Source organism: Erigeron canadensis, chromosome 9 (genome assembly GCF_010389155.1).
Source record: "Erigeron canadensis isolate Cc75 chromosome 9, C_canadensis_v1, whole genome shotgun sequence".
Classification (NCBI taxonomy): Eukaryota; Viridiplantae; Streptophyta; class Magnoliopsida; order Asterales; family Asteraceae; genus Erigeron; species Erigeron canadensis.
Genome location: NC_057769.1, coordinates 4,046,631 through 4,058,990, shown reverse-complemented (window position 1 = coordinate 4,058,990; position 12,360 = coordinate 4,046,631). Strand labels below are relative to the sequence as shown.

At 32.4% G+C, this 12,360-nt stretch overlaps 3 non-coding genes across 3 annotated transcripts; 1 reads left to right on the top strand and 2 right to left on the bottom strand.

Moving 5' to 3' along the window:
* The first annotated feature begins 2,746 nt into the window (after positions 1–2,746).
* On the top strand, positions 2,747–2,832 carry LOC122584060. The gene has a single exon (XR_006321412.1). It is a non-coding gene; the product is annotated as a small nucleolar RNA SNORD25 (small nucleolar RNA).
* A 9,171-nt stretch (positions 2,833–12,003) lies between these two features.
* LOC122584093 lies at positions 12,004–12,161 on the bottom strand. The gene has a single exon (XR_006321443.1). It is a non-coding gene; the product is annotated as a small nucleolar RNA snoR136 (small nucleolar RNA).
* Positions 12,162–12,220: 59 nt separating this feature from the next.
* LOC122584059 lies at positions 12,221–12,306 on the bottom strand. The gene has a single exon (XR_006321411.1). It is a non-coding gene; the product is annotated as a small nucleolar RNA SNORD25 (small nucleolar RNA).
* Between the last annotated feature and the right edge of the window lie 54 nt (positions 12,307–12,360).

Below are 12,360 nucleotides of genomic sequence, written 5' to 3'. Positions count from 1 at the left end.
TTTCCCTTTCCATATTGTGTAGTTACTTTTCTTAGCTGGGAAAGGGATTAGGACAGATGGCTGGTTTTGAAGCGGTGTGAATCTTGTAGTAGGGGGAAACTTCAAAGAAAGGTTCGTCATACGATAACAAAATCATTAGTTGTTACTTAGAAAATGACCTTACTTATATATGAACATACGTGTTTTTTGGGTTAGGAATTAATAAGGTTGTTTCAAATATATTTATGGAATGACTTTGTTTTTTGAAGAATTGGCGCCACAACACTGTTTTTTATTTGGTGATTAAACTTGAGGAAAAGACTTGTGAAAATCATGTTGAACAAGACAAACTAGATCTATATCCGGTCGTTGACCAGGTTAGAAACAATATATATATATATATATATATTGAAAAGTTATTTTGAGAACTTTTTTTTTGCGAGAATTTTTGAAAACTTTTGAAATCAAGCCCAACCGATTATTATTCTTTACATGAAAATTGTTTTTTGATTATTTTCTGAATAACTTATATGTAATTTTGAAGTTTATAATTGTGTGGAGACATGGATTATCATCCGTTATACAATTATGTGGAGATTTGGATTATTGATCACATGTGTACAAATATTGCTATGATTACATGTGATTGACTTGCATACATGTGATCATAGTAATATTCGTACACATGTGATCAAGAATCCAAATCTCCACATAATTGTATAACGGATGATAATCCATGCTCCACACAATTATAAACTTCAAAATTACACATAAATTATTCAGAATACAACAAAAAAACAATTTTCATGTAAAGAACAATCATCGGTTGGGCTTGATTTAAAAAGTTCTCAAAGGTTCTCGCAAAAAAAGGGTTATCAAAATAACGTTACCCTATATATATATGCATATATATATAACTTTCCTTATTCTGGAAACCATTTTTTTGTATTGGATTATATGTTTTTTTTGTCCATTCACATGTGAAATGATATAAAAAAGTATGTTGTATAAGAAACTTTTTTAAATATTAAAAATCATGGTGGGCCAAACATTTATTCAAAATAATAAAATATTGGTATGTGAGGGGTTTTTCACCCAAGTTGGGTGCATAACAGCCCATATTCCTTCCCCCATATATATATATGAAAGTTATTTGTGGTACATGTACTTTTTATAGTATATGTGTAAGTTAACTTACACACTTCTTCTTCCTTCTTCCTTCCATTTGTAGTATATGTACTTTTTATAGTACATGTGTAAGTTAACTTACAAACTTCTTCTTCTTTCTTCCTTCCGTCTCCGACCACCACCACCATGATCATCTCCGACCACCACCATGATCCTCCGGCGACGGCGACCATCTCTGGCGAGACTTACACATGTGTAAGTACAACTTTTTTAGAATTTTAGGGTTTAAAATTTCTAGGTTTTTTCCTTCGCGAGACAACCACCACCAGACACCATCATCTCCGACCACCCCAACCATGGCGCCGACGCCGGACAGCAAGGGCTTCGCCCGTACCGTAGCAAACTGCCCTCCTCCTTTTTGAAATATGGACAATCTGTATTATATAATTAGTTTTTTTTCCTTTATTTCCTTTATAAAACAAACTGTCCCCCTCCTTTTTCTTTTCTTTTTTTTTTTTTTTAACTTTCAATCTTCAAAATATTTAAACTACCCTTAATTTTCAACACATTTTTAACTCACACACTACATCTAACCCAAAAAATCTCTAAAATATTTTTCAACCCTAACGATCTAAACTATCTTTTTTTCCCCACTAATTTAAATATATTTTCAGTTAATATACCTATAGTATTCTTAATGAAATTTATTTACAATATACCTTCTTTTACTTTAATCCTTAAAATAAATACACTACCTCCTTTTACATCACTTACTTTTACATTAATAACCACTCGTTACCGTCACCACCACCCATTGCTACCACCACCGCTGCATTTTAAGGGTACACCACTCGTATAATACATATAATCTCTTGGTTAGCATGAAACTCAAATGTTCACCATACATATCACACATTAAGGTTGTTTGCAATATTTTAAAGTGCTCGACTCAGTCTAAACTGTTGAACTTCAAAATATTTTCAATCCATTGATAATTTGTACGTGTCGTTCTATATAAAAATATAAAACATAAAAATTTGCTAATTGTACGTAGGTAGGTAACTTATTTGTATATAGTATCCATGATTCAAAAAGTGGTAGTTTAAATAGTATTTAAATGGTTACCATATATAAAATAACTAAGTTGACTTTTAATTTTAAAGGTTAAGATTGTTTTGATTATGAATTTCAATGGTTTAGATCAATAGTTGAAATTATTTTTTTCTCTTAGTTGTGGTGGCCATTAATATATATAATATAATCAATCATAAATGCAACATAAGAATATTGTGTCAAGAGACGAAGAAGTCCATTTGATTAGTAAGACCTATTAGTTATGGAGGGTGTTTAGGATTGAGTTATAAAATGATTATCTGATTATTGCGTTTGTAAAACGCAAGTAATCTAGAAAAGTGTTTGTATAAAAAAGTGATTATCGGCTATGAAAACGCAGTTTTGGAGAAGCATGTATCTACATGCTTTTTCAAAACGCAGTATTGAAAACGCATAATCTATTTTGAAAACGCAAATTTTGTTTTGTAATCGTAATACCAAACAACCTTTTAAGTGTGCTATATTCATACATTATATTCATTTTTCTTATATATTTATGAAAAAATAATATAATTTTTTAATGGAATTTGACAGTGATGAATCAATGCAGACCTGTAATGATTTGTCAACTTGATCGCAACTTATTATGAACATCTAAGGGACTGAGTCAAATAAATTAATTACGTGTGCTTATGTTTATTAATATTAATGTTATTTTGAAATACTCCGTAGTACTATGTTTTGTTTGTGGCTTCATTGAGATTTTAATGAAGATTTGCCAATGCTAATTAATATATTAGTTAGCTTCTTTTTTTTTAACAGCTCAGATATATATATTATAACCAACTTTCGGTAAGACACCGAAAGCAACATATAAAAGTTACATAAATAAATAGGACTAATGTGCAAAAGAGGCCAAATTAAGCTATCCTTCCTAAAACCATAGTTGTCGACTCGTAACTTTTGACTCGACTCGAAAACCTGATTTTTTTACTCGTGAATCGAAACGTGACTCGACTCGTAAGAGTCATGACATTTTTATATACGATATAATATTGTATAATTAAATATATGTGACGTATTTATAAATAAAACATAAGTTGAGTATCTTGATACATCATCAAAATATTACATATTCGATACTTTTGAATCACAATCTTATGGTTTATCTCCAAAATCGTACGAAGATGATCAAAAATACGTATACAACATACAAAATAATGTAAGCATAAATGTGATATCTGATATATAATCATATTATCAAATCACAACAAGTATAAGTTTGCGACTCATATTGACTCGTTCCCAATTCACATCACGACTCGTAAGAGTCAGGAGAAAAAAAAGTCACCCAACGAGTCACCTCGATTATGGTATAAACTGACTCAACTCGTAAGAGTCGACTTGTGACCCGTAAGAGTTTAACAACTATGCCTTAACGATGATTAATCCAAAAAAAAGAAGTAGATACAATCAAATGAAAGACATCCGAACTAGAGACACGACATCCTTTGAAGATGACTTCGTTACGGTGTTTCCAAAGAGCCCATCACCAAATTAAACATATTGCTTCCAAAATGGTCTTGTATTTCTTTGTTGTCGTCGTTTCTTTAATCCATTGCAATACGTGCAACGGGTTCACAGGTGGGATGGTGGTTTGAAGCCAGGATGAGAGTAAACCTCTAATATCACGCATGAAACTACAATCACCAAAGAGATGACTCATTTTCTCCTGACCATGGTCACATAGAGGCAAGTGATAGCTTGGATTTCTATGCCTTTTAAGCTTAAATTTAACCGTGTAGGGATACGATCACGCAACATTCTCCATATGAATATATTTATTTTCTTCGGCACCAGATTGCTCCAAGTAGTAGTGAAGTTCTCGCATGGAAGTAGCGATAAGTCCAAAGATTGTCTAATGATAACGTATACCTACGGCTACGTTTAAAGCAAAGATCTAGTTAACGTAATCCTTAGGCTACCGTCTACTTAGGCTATCACCCACTAGGCTATGGAGTCACATCAATAGACTACGACAATATCATGACGTCTATACACATCCATAGACTACGACAATATCGTGACGTCTATACACATCCATAGACTACGACAATATTATGACATCTATACATCTGACACCCTCCGTACTGCATGAAGACAAGAGTTTGTTACACTAGACGACGCACCGCTCAACGGCTTCCTGCATCCATGGCGTCATGGATTTGGGACCAAGTCTAGATCCATCCTTAGGCCCTATAAATACCTTGCCATGAATCTCGTTCAAGGTAGAATGAAACACACACAAACACTCTCGTATAAGCTTGGTGGAGTGCGATTATCACACTAATCTCACACCAGTTGGGAATCGCCAACAAGCCTTATTCAACCTTTCAACCCTTCCTAAGCTAGATTAACCCCCTTTGAACTTAAGTCTATATACTTGCTTAAACATCTAATGTCTTTAACCAGGAAGTTTCGTTGGTCATTGAAACACCAATGCCACTGGTCCGTGGCTTCGGATAGGCTGGTGGAATCTAGTAATGCTATATATAAGGCTATCAAAATGGTTAGTTTCACAACCTCCACGTATCGGACGCCTCCATTCCCATGACCACTTACCATCGACATGTCTATCTGAGATAGAGCATTCTGGGTGTTTTTCTAGTGCGAATAAATGTGGGAATGTAACTTCTAGGGGTAAATTGCCAACCCAGACATCCTTCCAGAAACTTGTATCTTTACCATTACCAATGAATTGAAACGAGATATCACTGTATGAGGCAGCATCTAATCAGAGTGAACCATAGCAAAGCTGGAACAAACGCGTGACCAAGTGCCTGGTCTTGTAGCTTTGAAAGAAAATAAGCTATCCTTTCCATGAACCAAAACAATTACTTTGGCCCATATAGAGGTAGGATTAGATAGGACACGCCAACGCCACTTATATAACAATGCAAGGTTCAATGCTCTAAGGCTACCAATACCCAATTCACCAACACTTTTGGGCGGTAGCACTGATTGCCATTTAACCCATACCATTTTCTTTTTCTCCTCGGCACCTCCCCAAAAAATTTAGATCTCATGGATTCAAGCTTGTTCAAAACAGAATTAGGCACACGAAATAGTGAAAAGTAATAAGTTCCCAAAGTTCCAAGGACTGTGGGTAGTAGTGAGGGTCATTCGTCCCCCGATTGACAATAGATTTAGCTTTCCATCTCGACATTCTTTTAGTGAACTTATCTATTAACGGCTGCCAATTCTTAACTCGAGACATATTCACACCAATAGGAATGCCTAAATATTTAAACGGAAAGAATTCGGGTTTACAACCCGATATGGAGGCTAACCTGGTCACTTCTTCACGGTTAACTCCAACCCCAAGCATTGAAGATTTCTGAATGTTGATCTTAAGACCAGAAGCGAGGAAAAAGAACTTTAGAGCAATCCGAATGACTTCCATATTTGACTCCACCCAATCGCCAATAACTATAACGTCGTCTGTAAAGAATAAATGGAATACACAAATATTATTAATTTGAGCACATTTAAATCGGTTTAACCGCACTAGGTTATCAAGGATCACGTGGAGCCCTTCCATAGCAATTATGAACAAGAATGGAGCCATAGCAAATATAAATGCGGTTTTCTTCTGAGCGGAGAAACGAAAGTGTTTTTATTACCCGATAAAAAGTACCCGACGAATAGTTGTATACGTACGTGTGGTTTTATGTCTGCCTTTGTTCATGATAACTTGATATACTTTAAACTTCTAAAAAATTAATTGTATATGAACTGAAAACAAAAATGAATCAATTATGTATGTGAAAAGCATGAGATTCTTTACACTGAAAAGGGTAATTAAGTTTGACAGTAAAAGGTTAACATTAAACATTATCGAAGCGAGTCAAAACTCATATCCGCATTTTATGTATTGATGGTTTCAAACTTGTTTGAAAAATGTTGAATGCAATTTAAATTTCCATTCTGCAAAAGAGATATTCATAGCAAAAAAAATACAAAATTTAGATCGACTTTTCAAATATGAAAGGAAGAAAAAATGTTTTTCGATGAATAATTTCAAGTTCTTAGGAGTAGAGATGTAAAACTCGGCCGACTCGGAATCAGAATTGGGGTTGAACAGGGCGAGTTGGCCAAAATCAGGTGAAAACTCGGTTAAAGACTTGGTCGCGTGTATTAATATGGTTTGGTATGAGATTATTATTTGGGAAAATTACGGAGATAGACAAAATAAAGAGGTATTTCTTGAAATAGACATGTTTTTAATAAATCAATATTAACGTGAGGAATAGTATTAAATCTCATGGATTGAAGTTAAACCACTCACAACATGAGATACGACATTTTCTTTCTCTTTCTTGTTTTTCATCTTCAACAAAATGCATGGTTTTTAGAATTACTTATAGTTTAAGTTTTTGAACGTAGAAAAAAGGCAACAATTTAATGAAATGGTATGCGATAATTAGAAAAGAAGGAGAAAGGGTCTTGGCGGGCAGAACAAGCGGAATGAAGGATGGTGGGTTTTGGCAGGCTAATCCACAAGAATCATTATTAATTAACATTACTATAATTATTGTTGTATTAGTATTATTAGTGAATAGTGATGATTAAGTTGTTGCCATTTAATTGATTGAACTCGGCACCACAATGTGAGGTAATTTTCCACGGTATCTTTGATCCGTGAGGTATGATCTATTGCTTCAAGGGAACGAGTCAGGCAGAAACTGATAAACAATCAAATTTCAAGATCAGATGGTTTATTCGTTCAAAGTATATGAAAATCGACATTTAACAACGATCACAACTAGCCAACATAATTGCAATAACTTAAAATGAACGACATAAGTTATTACGGTTAACAACTTAACCAAGGGCAAACATATAATCCCCACTCATTCTCACAAGTTAAAGCAGTATCACGTTACACATAACACATACTCATTACATTTAGCTACTATACCAAGATAACACAAACCTGTCAATCTGAAGTTAGTTCTTTTGTGTTTACAGTAATGATGATATTCTAACAAGAGAATGCTCAACAAATTAAACACATTATGCACTTTCAGTCTTTATCAATATCCGTTATTCCATCAACGAATATCCTCGACGAATATTGAAGCAAGTTATGTTACCACAAGACTCCATTTCCCATTTTCGTGTGTTTAGTCACCACATATTTGGTACACAAAATGGTCATGAGGCCGTGAACACAGATGTGTGCTATTCAAACTAGGCCAAATATCTAAACGGTAACCTGAAGTCAATCATAGTGATTTTTATTGTAGAAGTGATGTAAAGTGATTTCAAAACTCAATCATAATAAGAGCTAATTTGAACATTATCCCTTTCAAATATGCTAACAAATTTAGGTATGTTAATAATCCAAGCAATTGAATACTAACATACCTAAATTTATTGCGGATTTAAAAGGAAGACTGTTCAACCCAAGCTCTCATTATGATTTTGAAATCATTTTACATTGCCCCCTACAATTAAAATAGTATGTGACTTTAGATGTTTTGCCTATTTTGAAATAACACACACTTATCCTCACAACCCCATAACCATTTTGTGTACCAATATATGGTGCCTAAAACACAAAAATGGGAAGTCAATTCTTATGGTAACATAACGGCCACTCGGAAGGTCATAACGAAGTCAAGTCATTTGAAGAATAATATATAATAAGTGAAAACATACAAATTTGTTTAAAAAATCTCATCACTAAGTAACAACAGATCATGCAAAAAATTTTATGTAGATGATGGCAACTTGCACCACAGGTTTAACTTGTGTCATACATGTTAGAATATGAGCACATAAACATATAACAATTCACGAGTACGCAGCGGAAAGAAACGTATATGTAATCAAATTAATTAACAAAGAGAGAATCGAAACGTGTACCTTTGCGCAAAACTTTCAATAATATTAATAATAAGATTATTATTATTATTAGTTAGGGTTTAAAGGAAAACCCCTCTACGATCGCACACTAAACACCCCTTATACCGTATGCTAGTACCCCGATCACGAATCTCACAACCCTTTGTAATAAAATTACTTTACATCTGTCAAACCATATGGAAGACAACAAATTCCGTTGTTGTCATAGAACCAAAACTAGACCACAATTAATGCAAAGCTTATGTTCATCACTATAATAATATATGTATATTACAGATGGAACACAAGTTGTAATTTGGTGTTTTGTTCGACGGATAGAAAAGAAAAAAGAGGTTTTTTTCTTGTGTGAATGAATGCTTAAACCCTTGAATTAAGCCCTCTATATATAGAGGATAATTAGGTTAAAACAATCTTGGAAAACAAGTTAGAATTAAGGCTTTCAAGCCTTAATCCAACCGGCCCCCCATATGGATTTAAAACCAACTCTAATTTCCATATTTCACATTTTAATCCCCCATTTAATTAATTAAATATAATTAACCCCTTAATATATTTAAATTAATCATTTCGTGATCTAATTAATATATTACTTTAATATACTAATTAATAATATAATGTTACCGTATCATTTCGTGTGACCCCGTAGGCTTAAATTATTTCTGGACATCCGTTTATTATTTAACATGATCACACTCCAACAGCTCCCACTTGAGCATGTTATTTATAAAAGCAATAACATTGGTTAGCATCTAGCAACACGCCAATGATCCTGGAAATATTTAAATTGCCAAGTTGAAATGATTTAGTCTTTAATATCCCTTTGTTCAGATACCCTTGTTAATTATAAATATGGATCAATGTCATTTCATAATTTAACGATTATGTTTCTCATTTTTACAATTAATCAAGATTACCAAATTAGTCAAGACCACCTCTTGAGTTCATTTGGGTATGGCCATACAAACATCTTAATTAATTAATGAGGACGCCAAATTGTATTATACTTCAATTGCAAATTGAAAGAACAAATCCTGTATTGACTACAAGTGTATGGCCATGTCGTTTCTTAACATTTCTGAAAATAGCCTTTTATTACTACCTTGTTCAGGACAGTTAGGAACTATATCAAGAAATGCAATCCACACATGCATAACTCACTTGTATCTCAAGTCAAAGGATAAATAAAGTAACCATTTCACGAATTTTATTTAATTACGCCGATCCATAAAATGATAATTCGTTATGTGGGGTAAGTCCAATATTCACCTTTTGAATATCATGTGAGTTTGGTACGATCCACTATCTTCAAAATATTCTCTTAAATATTTTCACCAATCTCTCACAATTGTCTTACTTTAATTATATTCCCATATAAATAATCGACAATAGACGTTTAGAATATTCAACTAATATTTATGGATTTAAACATGCAAATATATGACACAATTATTATAAAAATGAAACCACTTATACCGCGTATAAAAATCCATTTATTGAAAATAATAATTGTTTAGCATCCCATTATCCAAATACCAATCACAGATTTACATGATATAACTTAGCAATATCTAAGACCCATTCCCCCAACATGCTTATTGATCTTTCCTTTTGACAATGTCTTTGTAAAAGGATCCGCTAAGTTATAATCTGTGTGAACTTTGAGTAATTTCACGCAATTTGTTTTGCTTACGAACGTAGTGATATATTCTTAGGTAATGTCTGACACCTTTTTGAACCCCAAGTTCATTGGCAATGATAATTGCTCCCGAATTATCACAACACAAATTCATAGGTGTGTTATTTGAGGATTATCATGTTAAGATCCAAAAATAAACTTTTTAATCTAGACAACCTTCATATCGTCTTCTCTGAGACGACAATATACTCGACTCAAGTTTTAGAAAAAAACATTGCCAACGTCTTTCTAGGAAAACCAACTGGGAAAATGAGTGAGAAAACGGGCAACAGTAAAGGCCTGACTACTGTGCTTTTTAGTTGTCTTTTCAAAATCTTATGTACTCATAAGCAAGGTTGTAAATAACGGTCGTCGGTTCCTATGCTGCGGACGATCTTTTAGGTTAAATTACATTTCGCGGCGTTATAACGGAGACTATAAAATATAAAGGAATTTATATACAAAATATATAGCAATATCCTAACAAAATTAGTCAAAAAGGACCATTAAATCCGTTATTTGACCGTTAAATCCCGTTACAACAACCGTTAAATCCTGTTATAACGGCCGTTTAAGGCCGTTAAATCCGTTAATTGACCTTTATTGACTTAGACCATAAAATTTACCATCCAACCCCTTTAACGTAACAATAGACCTCTGTTACCATTATAACGACTGTTAAGGCCTTCATTTACCACACTAGTCATAAGTTTATGATACATTACAAACTTAGAAAGGCCATAATATACACTTGCATCTATTTTTAAAAAATCACAAGAAAAGAGATAATGCTAAAAAATGAATATTTATAATTTGATTTCTTAAAAGAAAACAAAAAACAACTTAGTAACTATTCATGTAGTTGTTTATGATCATAATTGTAAAACTCGTACAAATAACGAGTTGACTCAAAATCAAGTAAAAACGAAGGAATTTAGTGGATGACTCAGTTTTGCTCTAAACTAGTAGCATGACTCGTGTTTTGCTGTGCCAGGAGTCAAATTCCGAGTCACCAGTCATAATAAATTTTTTATTTTCTATTTTTTTAAACGTAAGTCTTTTATATGCTTTAAAATTTGATTTTACTTTATTAATGTTTACAATTTTTAGCTTAATATATCAAATACAATATTATTTTTTATAATAAAAACTTATATATAGTTATAAATTTATAAATTATAAAATGATTCGTGACTCTTACGATTCAAATTACGATTTGATATACGAGTCAAAAAATCAGATAACGAGTCGAGTCAAAAATACCAACTCAATAAATATGCTCATGATAAGCAACGTACAATGTGCAAAAATAGTTGTTCACTCGTAATTTTTAAGTTGACTCGAAAACATGATTTTTTTACTCGTAACTCAAAACGTGACTTGACATGACATTTCTAAATACTACATAAATAGTATAATTATATATATGTGTGACATCTTTAAAAGCAAAATATAAATTCACTATCTTAAAAAAAGTACCAAAATATTACATATTGAATAATTTTGAGACACAAACTAATAATTTATATCCAAATTCACAATAAAATAATCAAAACTAAATAGATAACACACAAATAAATATAACAATTAAATATAATATAATATAAGATATATAATCATAGTATCAAATTATAATAATTATAAGTTTGTGACTCGTGACTCGGTCCAAGTTCACACATTGACTTGCAAGGGTCTGAACTAAAAGAGTCACCTAACGAGTCGCCTCATTTTTGGTGTAAATTGACTTGACTCCAAGTGTCGACTCGTGACTCGTAAGAGTTTAACAACTATGCATGCAAGTTACGAAGATTTTAACATGTGTCGAAGCACTTATAGTCTTTTACCTATCGTAAACAAGGCAAAACATATGAATTAGGACAACTAAAATTGAGATATGTTGAAAGATTAGTGTCATTGAATCTTGATTTCAACTTCAACTTAAGGGTTGAGATTCCTAAATACAAACATTCCTAAAATCCATCAAGAAAACACCTTAATGCACCACTTAAAAGAAAACCTATATGATTTTTTACAAATTCCTCAGAAAATGCACATAGACATTTGCAACAAAATTTTAATAACTAACAAGAAAACATAAAACGGAAAAGGAAAATGTTAAATCCTCCTTAACACATGAAATCCACTAATTCTTTTTTTCAATCTCATTATTAATTAGGAGAATTTTTAAACTAATAATTGAGGAGGATTGATCATTAAAAAAAAAAAACTTAGTATCAAAATGTAGTTTCCCAACGTCCAAATGTAAACATTGAAAGTAACACTGGATAGCGAGGGGAACATTTTTTCTAGGCTCCATTCCATCAAAACATACCAATTACTAACTAATTTATTAATTAGCATTAGCAAATCTTCATTAAAATCTCAATAAAGCCACAACACTCATAAACTATTATTTCAAAATAACATCTATATTATATAAACAGAACTAATTAATTTGACTCAGTCCCTTAGATGTTCATAATAAGTTGCGATCATGTTCGCAAATCATTACAGGTCTGTATTGGCTCATCACTGTCAAATTCCATATATTATTTTATTTTTTCATAAATATATATAAAAAAAAATGAATATAA